The sequence below is a fragment of the Alligator sinensis genome, unplaced genomic scaffold (assembly GCF_000455745.1).
Source record: "Alligator sinensis unplaced genomic scaffold, ASM45574v1 scaffold205_1, whole genome shotgun sequence".
Classification (NCBI taxonomy): domain Eukaryota; kingdom Metazoa; phylum Chordata; order Crocodylia; family Alligatoridae; genus Alligator; species Alligator sinensis.
Window position 1 is genome coordinate 263915 of NW_005843046.1, and position 12400 is coordinate 276314.

Here is a 12400-nt window from a genome sequence, read left to right on the forward strand (position 1 = left end):
AAAAAAAAAAAATTCAGCCTAAGAAATTATTGTCTCAATTCCTGGAGCATCACATCTACAACATCACTATAACAAAAATAAAGTAATTGTAGGATTTGATTTGATGTGGTGGGTCTTAGACCTCTCTGCTGTAACACTGTGAAGGACATCAGTGAACAGTTTTAGTAGGAAGTCATAGTGGGGTTGAGATTTTTTAAAAAATTATTGGTAATTATGCTGGGATGATTGAATTTTTGTCTGCTCAGAGTAATATCTTTCTAAAATCTTAATGGTGGTGCTCTGAGGGTTACTAGGCTCAATAGAACTGCTCAGCTGAATCATGGATACATTTCATTGAGTAGTAAAAGCATTACAGAGTAATGACTTTGAACATTCTCTAGCCTGAAAAGGAGATTGTGTTTTTTCTCAGGTTCTCCTTGTTTATTTTATATATATTGCTGGCTTCAATCACTCCAGCATAATTACCAATACATTAAAAGAATGTCAACCATATCTCATCTTATCTTATACTAAATATAATTAGTTTAACAAAAAACCTCCTCAGACCTTAATATAAATCATGGCTAAGCAAACAAATGAAGTTGAATCACTTTTGTGTAGAATTAGTTTTTATTCACTTTCTGCTAAATAGAAACCTTTACTTTTTGTCAGCTCTTGTCATTAATAGTCATATTCTCTTCTTATTTAAACAGTATTATCCATTTCCATTCTGTTTACTGTAAAAAATGCTGGAAGGTTTAAGAAATTGACAACCTTTTCAGCTTTTAATGAAACGGAAGCTTCCACGCTCATTGAAGGATGTTTGTTTATATTACTAATGTCTTACAAAATTATTTTTGGAATGAGAAATGACTCACCATTGCAGCGAGACATCTGCTGAGGCTTCATGCAGTTCTAGGTGGTGTCTGGAAGTATTCAATTTAGAGTAGTTATTAGCTAAAAATGTGTACAAGCTTTCACTATTCTTAATGCATATATACAATAGTTAACTACATTTAGCCAAAGATACTTACTTCTGATGGCTTTAAATGGGGTTCGGCAATTTCTTGCTGCTGGGATTGGTTGCTTGCAACCTCAGGCGACACACCTCTGAACCCCACCCCCAGTGCTTAATAGATGCTACAGAGGGAATAGATAGAGTGCAGCAGGCAGTAGGACCCAAGGGATGCTGCCCCTGCTGTTCCAGCTGCATTGAAGGGAATAACCTAAATGCAACTTTTGGATGCCTCCGCTGCCTGGCTGAAGCCTGCTGCTGATCACCTGAGCTGGATCCAGCCCATGGGCCATAGGTTGTTGATTCTTACTTTAAAATATTTAATAGTTTCTATAGAGAGTTGTTAATAGATTCAGAACACAAGTGGCATATTCATTCTTAAATTATATATTAAAGATGCTACATAGGGAATGCTTAAATAGAGTGTTGCTTAAATAAATTAACATTCAGTCTCCAGATACTTGGGGGGGAAAAAACAAAAGCTTTTTAAAGCAGTGTGTAACGAGACCTGCAGCCCCATGCAGACATATCTAACTGTGCATATAAAATGTTAGTCAATGCATTACTTAATGTATAAAATTAAAGTTGTTGCAAGACAAGTTTATTTTTTTTATCAGCATCTTTTTACTGCTCTTCAGGATAAATTCCATGATTCTGTAGCCATTTTGCAATATACTCTATTTAAATACCCTAACCACATACCACATCCTATTCATAAGATATATACGGTAATAGCCTGACTGTCATTAACTGAACTTGAATGTATGTTTTTATTGCTGAATGGAGGCTGCAGTGGGTGTCATAGATAGCAGGTTGGTCCCTTAGCTGTAGGTTGTGGAACCATAGCCTTCTGAAGAGGAGAATACGTGTGTGCAGCCTTTTAAATGATTCATTGAGCGATTGTATTTTCTGTGTGCTCATCTGAAAATGTGGTGTGTCATTGTATATTTTGCATTAAGTTTATAAAGTGGCATCTTGTAAAACATAGCATAGCTTAGCATGCCTGAAATAACTAAGCAGGCTGAGAAGGTTAATGAGGAGGTGCTCTATGTTACATTGGCTGCTTACTAGCTGCATGGGAAAGACAGAGAATTCAGATTCCTGAAGTTACCCTTGTGGGAGTAAGAAGTCAGTTTCAGTTGAGCAGTCTGGATAAAGGCTTGTCTTTGAAGTAGAAGTCAAGTCCCAAGATCATATGGTGAGATGACAGCAGGGCCGAATATAGCATTAGGCTTCTTAGTTCTCCCTGAAAATGGAGATCAGGCTGCAGATTGTTCAGTATTACTGTTCCTAAGAGAGAGAGTACCTTCACTAGCTTCAAACTAAGCAGTGATCATGTAGCACACAAGTGGTTTTTCCCACCCCCTAAATTCTTTTATTAGATAGTCTGTTCCTGTTGTAATGATGCTACTTTGCTTTTATAGTTTTATACCCTTGCCCTCTGCCTCCCCTCACCTTTTTTCCCCTGCAGCTCCTTCCCCACTTATTGTTGGACCTTGGCAGGGTGGCAACAGAGGGATTTTGGGTAAATTGTTGGGGCCCCATTTGGTGATTTTTGCCAGGCATTTAAGACTGGTAAAGAAACGAGAATACATGGAAATGGGAAAGAAAGGTACAGCTGAGCTGTGGGAGTGAAGAGGAAGTTGAAGTGTATGCAATGTAATGGCTCACCATGCTGTCAAAAAAGCATCAGGGGTGAAGGGAACAATGGGCACTACCATGTATCTTATTCAGATGGACTGTACTAATGTATCCTTGTGTTAGGTTCCCATTAGCATGTTTGCCTGTTATGGGCCTTGTGTTTGGTACTCATGTTCAGTGTTGGGTGCATTTAATCAACTTCATAATTTGTTTCCATTATTGAGCACATGCAGCTTCTGGCAGCAGTTTAATGATAGTGTATCCAATGAGGTTTCCTTGTATGCAGCCATAAGACAAAGGGCTTTTTCTCCCCTTTCTAATTGAGGCGGGGGACCTCATCTTGTAGTAAATACAGTAAGTGTTTTGCGTTTTTTTTAGCCGTCTTTTGCTTAGTAAGTTGTCTTTTGGTTATTTGCATGCTAACTGTCTTTGAATTTAATTGTACAGGCAACCCCAGCTTAATGCTTTTAATTCATTCCGGAAAAACCAATCGTTAAGCAGAACCACGCTAAGCAAAATCCATTTCCCCATATGAATAAATGTAAATAGAGATAATTGGTTACCGCTGCTTCTTGCTGCAGCTTTTCGCCGCCACCACTCCCCACCCCTCTGCCTGCCCACTGGCTGCTACTGCCCCACATGCCAGCCCACGCCCTGTGCTCCTGCTGGCCTGCCTTGGACCCCCACTGGCCCTGGCCCCAGGCACTAGTGAGGGCTCTGTACTCACGCCTGCCCCCACACCCGCTGCTGCTTGCTGCTGCTGCTGCTTCTTCCCAACCCCCGGCTGCCAGCCGCTCCGGCACCATGTGCCAGCCTGGGCCCCGTGCTCCTGCCGCCCTGCCCTGGGTCCCTGCTGGCCCTGGCCCTGCAGCACTGGCACAGGCCCTGCGTTCATGCCCTCCCACCCACTCGCTGCCACTCTGCTTCTTGCTGCCGCTTCACTGAGCGCTATAATGAAACTGGCTCAGCGCTAAGTGGAATCAGGTATGAATTTTAAATGAGTGCTATAACGAAATAGTGCTAAGTGAAACCACGTTAAGCGGAGGTTGCCTGTACTCCTTTAAATGTGTCAAAACGATGTGGAGGCAGATGTCAAAGGGCTGCTATTAAAAACCTTGAAAATAACTGTGGCTGCTGGATCTCTCCACTTTCAAAGCTTCTAATAGTAGCCCTGAAACTGACTATTACTAGGAGCCTTAAAATTGGCTACTAGAAGCATTGAGAATAAGAGGAATTTCTAGGCTGCTTATCCACAGCACTGATAGCCGTGTAAACAGTACTCCTTAAGTACACAACCCTGTCAGTGCTCTGTATTAATTTAATGAGCATTATTCACAAAGTTTGAGTGAGCACAGACTCTCCCTGTGCCTGAAGAAGGGTGATTGTGTCCAAAAGCTTGCAAAGAAGAATTGCAAGAAGAGGGTTGGTCTAACAAAAGATATCAGCTCTACCCAAAGAACCTTATCTGCCTGTGCTCCTGCTAAATGCATGAATTTCTTTTGGATTGAGAGACTATACAGGCAACCCCCGCTTAGCACTCTTAATTGGTTCCTGAAAAACTGAGCATTAAGCAAAACAAGTGTTAAGCGAAACTGAAAGTATTTGATGACCCAAGATGGTGACTGCAGTTGTTTTTAATGACCCAAGATGGCGACCGTGAGCGTTATAACGATACTTGCTGAGCACTAAGTGAAATCGGATATCAATTTTAAATTAGTGTTATAGTGAAATAGCTTTAAGCAAAACAGCATTAAGCAGAGGTTGCCTGTACATTTAAGGAGAGAACGCTATGTATGATCTTGAGTTAACTATGCAGTTTTTGCAGGCATCTTAATGATATTAGGATGTTCCTTCAGTGTAATTTTTTACACATGTTGAAATAGTGTGTGAATAAAAGCTTTTCTTGACAAATTTTAATAAGAATTTTTAATAAGAACTTCAGTTTAATTTGCTTTTGGCTACTACAGTACCTTTTTGACAAAGGCAACAGGCTTATTTTAAAATAAAATTATCACAATAGGAAAATGAATCTTGCAGAGATCCTATTTTGGTCACACTTTTGTATGTTTAGAAAAAAAAAACAGGGCTAGTTTATTTTACTTTAGGTAGAGATCAGATTGGAATTAGACTTTTTTCGGTTGAGAAGGAGAAACAGATGAGTAGGCAAACTGTATTAATCATATTGGCTCCAGGAGCTTTAGTGTTTTTGGTTCCATTCTATAAATATTACAAATGAAATGTCAGGTTTAACCATTTGAAATAAAAACATAAAATATGAATCCACTACCATTCAGATTATGCTGCAGAATGTTTCTTCAATGGATATGCTTTAAAGGAAACTTACAGACCAATGTTACTCATGCTTTTGTCATGCAGAAAGTTTCAGGTTTGTGTTTTGTTTTTGTTTACTCTTAAAAAGGGAAATAAATGGAAGCTAGTAGAAGGTGTGTTATATTTGTCTTTTTGCAAAGCTATGTTTTCATGAGCAAGTAAGTCACGGTGTTGAGTGCATCGGTAAATGTGATATAATGGAGAGATGCATTAAAACCCACACTTAAATATTAAAAGGAAAAATAGCTAATGCTTAACATACTATATAGTGTAATTTGTTAGTTTTTTATAGCCTTTGTAGTTATTTGTTGTACTTGAAGTTTTCCAAAATTTTCACAGATTTATAAGTACTTTTACCATTAAGAGGAAGCATTAGCATTGTAAATGTTTTTGCTTTTACTTTATGAAAGTTCTTGAGTAGCATAGTCTTAAGTTTGGTCAGACACTCCTTATTGGTTGATCAAACACTCCTTATTGGTTGTAGGTTTATAATGGCACTGAAGTAACCATTTGCAGACAAACCGTAAATATATGGGCCTGGAATTTTTCTAGCAAAGACAGGCTATGTTATGGAGGTTCATTGACTTACCGCCAAGTGAGGTTTGTCACTGGAGCCTTTTTTGTAAGGTATCTCACCATTTGCATCTCTTACGAAAAGCCTAAATAGTTGAGCTGCAAGCAGAATGTAAAAGCTTCTCTGGTATTTAAGGGATGAAGGGAGAGCTGGATTCTTCTTGTACTAAATAACTAGGTAGCAACTTCTGGTTAAGGTTGGCTTTTGATTGCTAGCCATTATTTTTGTGTGCGCCATATTTACTCAAATCCAAGATGAGAATTTTTCCCCAGTCAGCATTGGTTGGGGGGAGAGCCCTTTCTCTTAGATTTGGATAGAAAATGGGGGCGGGGGAGGCAACTGCTGCAGCTCTGACTGACTGTAGCAGCCTCTTGCCCACCCCACCTCTGCTTGCCCCCTGCAGCTTCTGCTCCATCCTTGCCCCCTCCGTTTTCCCCACTTAGTGTCAGACATGGCTCAGCTCAGGCTGAGAGTGGGTTCCCTCCTGGGCATGGAGCATGTGAAAACTGTCCCCTGCCCAACCAGTCAGCAGTGATGACACTGCTGCACCCAAGGTTGGCAAGGGCTGCACTTCCATGTGCTGTGCTTAGAGGTGGCAGAGCCTGAGCAGCATCTGACAGTAAGGAAGGAGAGCAGAAGAGACAGATTGGGGAGTGGGGGGAAGAGGCAGAGGCTATGGGGATCTGGGGCTGGGGGGCTGCCAGTGGTGGAGGAAAGGGGGGAACAAGAAAGCTGCAAGGCAAGTGTGGGGGCAGAGGGAAAAGGGGCCATGACTCCCTCAGCCACTGCTTTCCCTGATGTAGCAGTAGCGGGGGGTGGCAATTCAAGAAAATCCTCTAATAATTAGATTCTGTGCCTATAGAAACTAGTTATTGGGTAGTTGTCTTAAATTCACAGTTGACTTAGATACAAATAAATATGGTATTAGGTAAATTAAGTTATTTGCAGAAGAACTGCATACAGTGACTTGAGGCCTTTCTTAATAGACAAAGTATAGTGACATAAGAGCACAGATAAATGACTCAGTGTTAAACCGTGCAGCTTGTGAGACCTTGGGTTCAGATTCTGTACTGCTGTTACCCTCCAGCACAATATTATCTCATCCAGTTGCCTTGTCTTATTCTCTGATTGCACATTGATTTATAATGACAAATAGTGGATGGAAAGCAGTCTGTTAACTCCAGCTGAGAAAAGAAAGTGAAATCCCATTTTATTGCTGTATTGCTACAGAACAGTCAGTGTGACCTAATTTTCCCTTCCACAAAGGAAATTTTGCTACAAGAGGCAAGTATTTGGAGTGATAACTGTGCCTCTGGATCTTAACCTGTCATCTTTTTTTCTTGGCACAAAGACCATATATAGTGTGTGGGGTGTTTGGTTAATAAAAGCAACAAAAATCACTAAAGAGTAAAATGGCTGGATATCTCCCAATAAAAGTTAAATGGAGGCACATAAATAAAGGTGCACTCCATGGGTGCATCCAGACAAGTGCATGTGTTCAGGGACATGCATTTCGTGTGGGACAAATAACAGTGGTACATATTTGTGCTGCTGCTTTTTGTCCCAGGGCGTGCCCCTGCACACATACTCCAGCATGTAGCAAATTGACCTGGGTTGGGTAGAGAAGGCAATGACCCCAGGAAAAGGTATTGGGGCCATTGCCTTCTCTACCCCACCTTTTCCTGGGGTCCTGGGAGCCTCCCGGGGCAGCAGTGGAGCCAATCTAGTCCCTTGGAGCCTGGCTAGGAGCCAGAGCATGGCTCTGGCTGGCCAGGCTCCATTTCTGTTGGTGTACTCTGCTACTATGTGCTCCACGCCGCTTTTATTTGTGGCAGTTTTTTTGACACTGGGATCTTAAAAATTAGTAAATTACCAGTGTGGGGAACAGGTGCATATACGCCACATGTGGTTTGCTATGCCTCACACTGCTTTGAAGTGCCACAAACAGCATGGGCACACTTGTCTGGACGTGCCCCTTGTGTTCAAATTGCTAGTTAAAAAAAAAAAAGTATCTGTCTAAACTAATCACCTTAAAGTGCTCAGCATGGTAATATTATGAAGGCCAGTGAGGGAGTAGCAGAAGTGGCTGACTTGTACATCTCAAAAATACTGAAAGATATACTTTCTTTAACAGCTAGTGTTGCCAAGATTAATACGACCCTAATGAAGATAAGACCCTTACAAGAAAAGATTTCAAAGCTAGAGTCTACATACCGTGTATATTACTGTATATTCATATGAGGGCAAGCTAAATATCTAGAACACATAGAACACAGGCTTTTAGAAACTATCATTTGATTTCCTTTTTTGGTATATTTAGTTGTTGGATTTAATGATCTTGTTGTAGTCATGCAGTCATTAGGAATGTCATGAGTGAGAAACATCTGAATATTATGAGCGATATTTACATTAACAAAATCATTCTCCTTGGCAGGGTTTGGGTTCTGGTTCTGTGTTCACAGGATGATTATAAGAAACATTACATATTCAATAATAGATGTGTAGTGAATATGTTCTTGTCAAATCTGACCAGGAGATGTCTTAATTGATGCTGAAATAGAACTGCTCCTCTTCTAGTTTTTGTCTTTCCTGGGCAGGTGGTGTGCTTTAATGTTTTTTCACTCTATTTTCCTTTTACTACATTTAATCCTGTAATCTATGTGGCTGCTGTCTGTTGACATTGTTGTATCAGCTGGGTGTTCCTAGTTGCAGATTTCAGAGAACATGTGGTGACGCTTGCATGCGTGTGTGAAGCCAGTTTTTAGAGTGCCCAAGTTGCAGAAATGGGTGCGGTTCTTGGACTGTTACAGAAGTGAATGACAAATGTTTAGAGGCAAACTTGGTAATTAAAGGGTAATTCTTTTTACTTAAAATTAGATTTGCATTTAAGAATGCAACTGCAATCTGGCAGAAGGAACTACTTTTAGACGAGGTGTTTTGATTTAAGTCCAGGGCAGATACAGGCTTGGAACTGGCTAGAATTGATACTTGTTTGGTGGGGGGGGATTGTCATTTGGCAAAGCTTTCAGAATCTCAGCCTAAATAATTACTTGCATGTCAGTTGCTGAGTTGTATTTTGTGCTGTAGGAGTACTTGTTTGCATTGGTGGTGGGGGGGGCGGTTTAAATGAGAAGAAAGATTGACTGACAATTTGTAGAATTACTTTTTAATTGTAATTAAGGAATCATTGAATGAGTTTCTAATCATTCCCAGAGGTTCAAAAGGACAAAAGCAAATGCCGAGTTTAAAATACCTTTTATAACTTGGGCTTTCGATTTACCTGAGTCCTGAGAGATGCTGAAAGATTTCAGCATGGCATTAAGAAGTCTGAGTTTGTGGCACTGGCCACTGGCTATGATTGCACTTGACTTCCTGGCGACTCACCAGTATCTTTGTTGTGGTTAAGTTGGTATTGTTAATGTGTAAATGTTCAAAAAGTGAAGGATGCTGGAGGCTTAATTTACGCCATAGTTCAGATTTGTTCAACGTAATAGTAGGGTTCAACATGGGAGGTTGATACCAGGAACAAAAGGATGGAGAGGTAGGAGGCAAACCTCTTTGTGCTGGTGGGTCAGTCTTCCTGAATTAAATCTTTATCTGCTATCTCTAACCCTCAGCATGGTGTAGTTTGAACAGAATGCTGAATATCAGGCACTGGTGCTGTTACATTATATCACTGTAATCTTAACAAAAAAATCTTGTGCCTTGAAAGGGAAGTCAAACACTGATATTTTGCAATTAACGCCATTTTAAGAATGCAGCTGAGATGAGAGAGAGATGCAGTATCAAAATAATTTTTAAATGAACATAATAAACTTGCTTGAATTAATACTTATATAAACACTCATAGATCATTTGACTAGATGTACTGTATATCCTACTGATTACAGTTTAGTCTATTAAAATGTTGAGAGATAAGCTCATTTTGCAGTCTAGAGGAGCAGCCTAGGGTGATTTTTGTTTGTTTGTTTGTTTGTTTATTTTACTTGAAGGGCAAAATTGATTAATATAGTACTTCATTAGCTAAATATTTAATTTTATGTTGTTGCTTCATTTGAAAGTATATCAGTGAAGGAAAGTATCCTTTGCAAAACAATACAATTTATAGTTTTCTTTATAATTATGCAAGGTGTCAAAAGCAGCTTTCATTCTTTGGGCTGTATGGTTGTATTTGACAAATCTTGACCATGCTTATTATGCCTTCTAGAGTCAAATGAAAATAACTTGAGATGTGGTATTAATATATGTTGGTTTTGTTGTGAAGAGGTACCTACTATTCAAGAATGTTCTGAAGCAACTGGTATTGATATGGACTTCCTGAGCATAGTGGGATAAGACCTCTGTCATCTATGGAGAGAAGACAGGACAGAAACTATACCTTGTGCACGCTAGCAAACCTGGTTACGCTTATAAAAGTATTCTTTCAATTTCTGAGTGGTAAATAAATCTAGGGTGAGTAGGAAATTTAAATAGGAGATGAAATAGGATTTGTTATGTAGTATTTTTGCTAAATGAGATCTAAACTGGTCATTAATGTAGTCACTGTCATAACTGAGGTAAGTGATTCTACCAAATTGTACTTGAAGCAAGGATTTCTAGGATGATATCTTTTATTGGACCAAATATGTAGCTGGGATAGATTTAGACAAGCTTTCAAATGCAAGACCTTCTTCCTCATGGCGGATCACAAGTAGCCAGGCACAGTGTAGTAAAAAAGAACAGCAGAAAAGTGGTGGGAGGGGGTGAGAGAGATTCCCAGGAGTAGCAGACACTCAAGACGCTGACAGACATGCAGCTCCCAGCTGTAACTCATGGCACTTTGCAGGAAGTGCCATGAGCTATAGCAGTGCCCTGGACCCAACTACATATTTGGGTCCTGGGGGTTGGGTTATTGAGCTGCAATTTAGAGTGCTAGATGAGTCTGCACCTGTTCTCACCTAGCTTCACCCTTCCCTCCTCCCAGTTCTGGTGGCAAATTCAGAATGTGAGTGGGGGAAGGGAGTGGAGGTCGCTTGGTCGGTTTGGGGGTTGCTAAACCAGTGGTGGAGGGTGGGGCAGGTGGATGGGAGCCATGGGAGGGGGAGAGGAATGAAAGGCTGTACAACCATGCCCTTACAGAAGATCACAGCTACAGAGTGCTTTTAAAAAGGGCCTGATCCTGCAACAAATCTGAACTCTCGTTACATGAGGGTTCAGATGAAGATACCCCAAAGCAGGAAGCCTTCATTAACTTGTGTCAGCCTGTGTGGGGAGCAGGGCTCAGCTGGTGTAGCCCATAGGGGAAGAAGGGAGTTCCCTCTAGGGTTTGCCTGAGGGGAAGATTTGTTGCAGGATCAGGCCCCTTTTAAAAGCGCTCTGTAGCTGTGATCTTCGGTAAGGGCGTGGTTGTAAGAGCCTCTCATTCCTCTCCCCCTCCCATGGTTTGACAAAATGTTACTTGGCACCCACAATTAGCAGAAGAAAAGAAGCTGATGACTGGGAGATCATGGTCTGTCAAAAGAGAGGAGGGTCTTTCTCATCTTCCAGGTGTGGAAAGAATTCAGGAGTTAGGGGTAAAAAATAATGTGCCATAAAACCAGTATTAGTGTTTAGCCCTGGTTTCTTAGTGTCCAGACAGCTTATGAACTTTTATTCCCAAGTCTCTCTTAAAGTTGTTGGGTAGATTTCCCTTAGCATAGCATGCCAGTGAAGTCAGAGAGGGAGTGGTTGTTTGGTGAGTAATGTGGTCCTAATGGTGCGTTACCCTCCCTGTCATTTATATTTTTTTTTCCTGAGAGCGCTCATTCTGGTGCATAGTTGTTTCATTTCACCTGCATAGTTGCCATGAAGGCACTTGGTGCATTGGAGCTGATAGATCACATTTTGGGAAAGGCATGTGTAGAAACCATGGATTCTGATGGTTTTGCGATGAGAGGTATTGAAAGCAGTGAAAGAAAATTGACAGCAAAGTAAAAAGCCAGATGTCACAGCAACATTTTCCTAACTCTATCCCAAATACATACATCATTCAATAAAAGGTATCACCCTAAAAAAAATCCTTGCCTCTTGCATAATTTCTAGATCATGGTGGTTACAACATCAGTCTTGCACTACTCTAACAAATGTATAAGAATATGGCTTATTTAATGTAAATGTGATAACATAGCATCTATTTAAAAAAAAATTATCTGCAGCTTTTTGCCAGAAATGTATAATTAAATGTTTACACTGAGATATTTTTACATGTGCCATTCTTTTGCATAAGGACATACCATTTCTTTCGGCTGGGTATATATAGTATGTCTTGTGAATAGATTATGGAAATGGACAGCTCACCAATGGATGAAAAGGTTTTGGGGAAAGGAATAGTGCTTCTCAAGGGAGGGGGAAAGAATACTGTTCCTCTGCACTTGTAAGTGGGTCCACTGAAGGTGCAGTCCTCTAAAAAAAACACAGGAAAATGGATTGCTCTCCTAGGTTGTAAGCAGCCTACTTGCATGGGTATAGTAGGCTGAAAAATGTGGCGTGGACTCTGGGAGGGAAGTGGTTGGGGGAGAATTACAATAGCCAGTGTTGTTTAAAACATGGTATTGCAAAGGTGTGATGGTATATTCATTGCAGTATTTGCATGCTTTCAAACATTAATCAGAAGTGTTCTAGGAAAAAATATTCATGAAAGATTATTGAATATTTTACAATAACTAGAGAGATGGGTGGAGTGATATTTTACTACAATAGAGGGATGGGGGAGTGAAGTGATTAGAAGTGCTTTACCTTTGACAGCAAATGAGCACTTTGGGAGAAGGAAATACTGTATTCAGTAAATTGGAAGTACTTCATGTAGTACTTGAGTGGATTTCTGAACTTGCTTTTTCTTTGAG

At 40.4% G+C, this 12400-nt stretch overlaps 1 protein-coding gene and 1 long non-coding RNA gene across 2 annotated transcripts in view; one reads left to right on the forward strand and one right to left on the reverse strand.

The window, feature by feature from the left end:
* LOC102376991 (arf-GAP with GTPase, ANK repeat and PH domain-containing protein 1-like) overlaps positions 1 to 12400 on the forward strand; it is a 224827-nt gene that overhangs the window by 100999 nt on the left and 111428 nt on the right. The gene's annotated exons all lie outside the window — the stretch shown is intronic.
* Positions 1 to 12400, reverse strand: part of LOC112548248 — an 18371-nt gene that overhangs the window by 3540 nt on the left and 2431 nt on the right. Inside the window, exon 3 of the long non-coding RNA XR_003092072.1 lies at positions 858 to 905. This is a non-coding gene — a long non-coding RNA (uncharacterized LOC112548248). The remainder of the gene's footprint in view (positions 1 to 857; positions 906 to 12400) is intronic.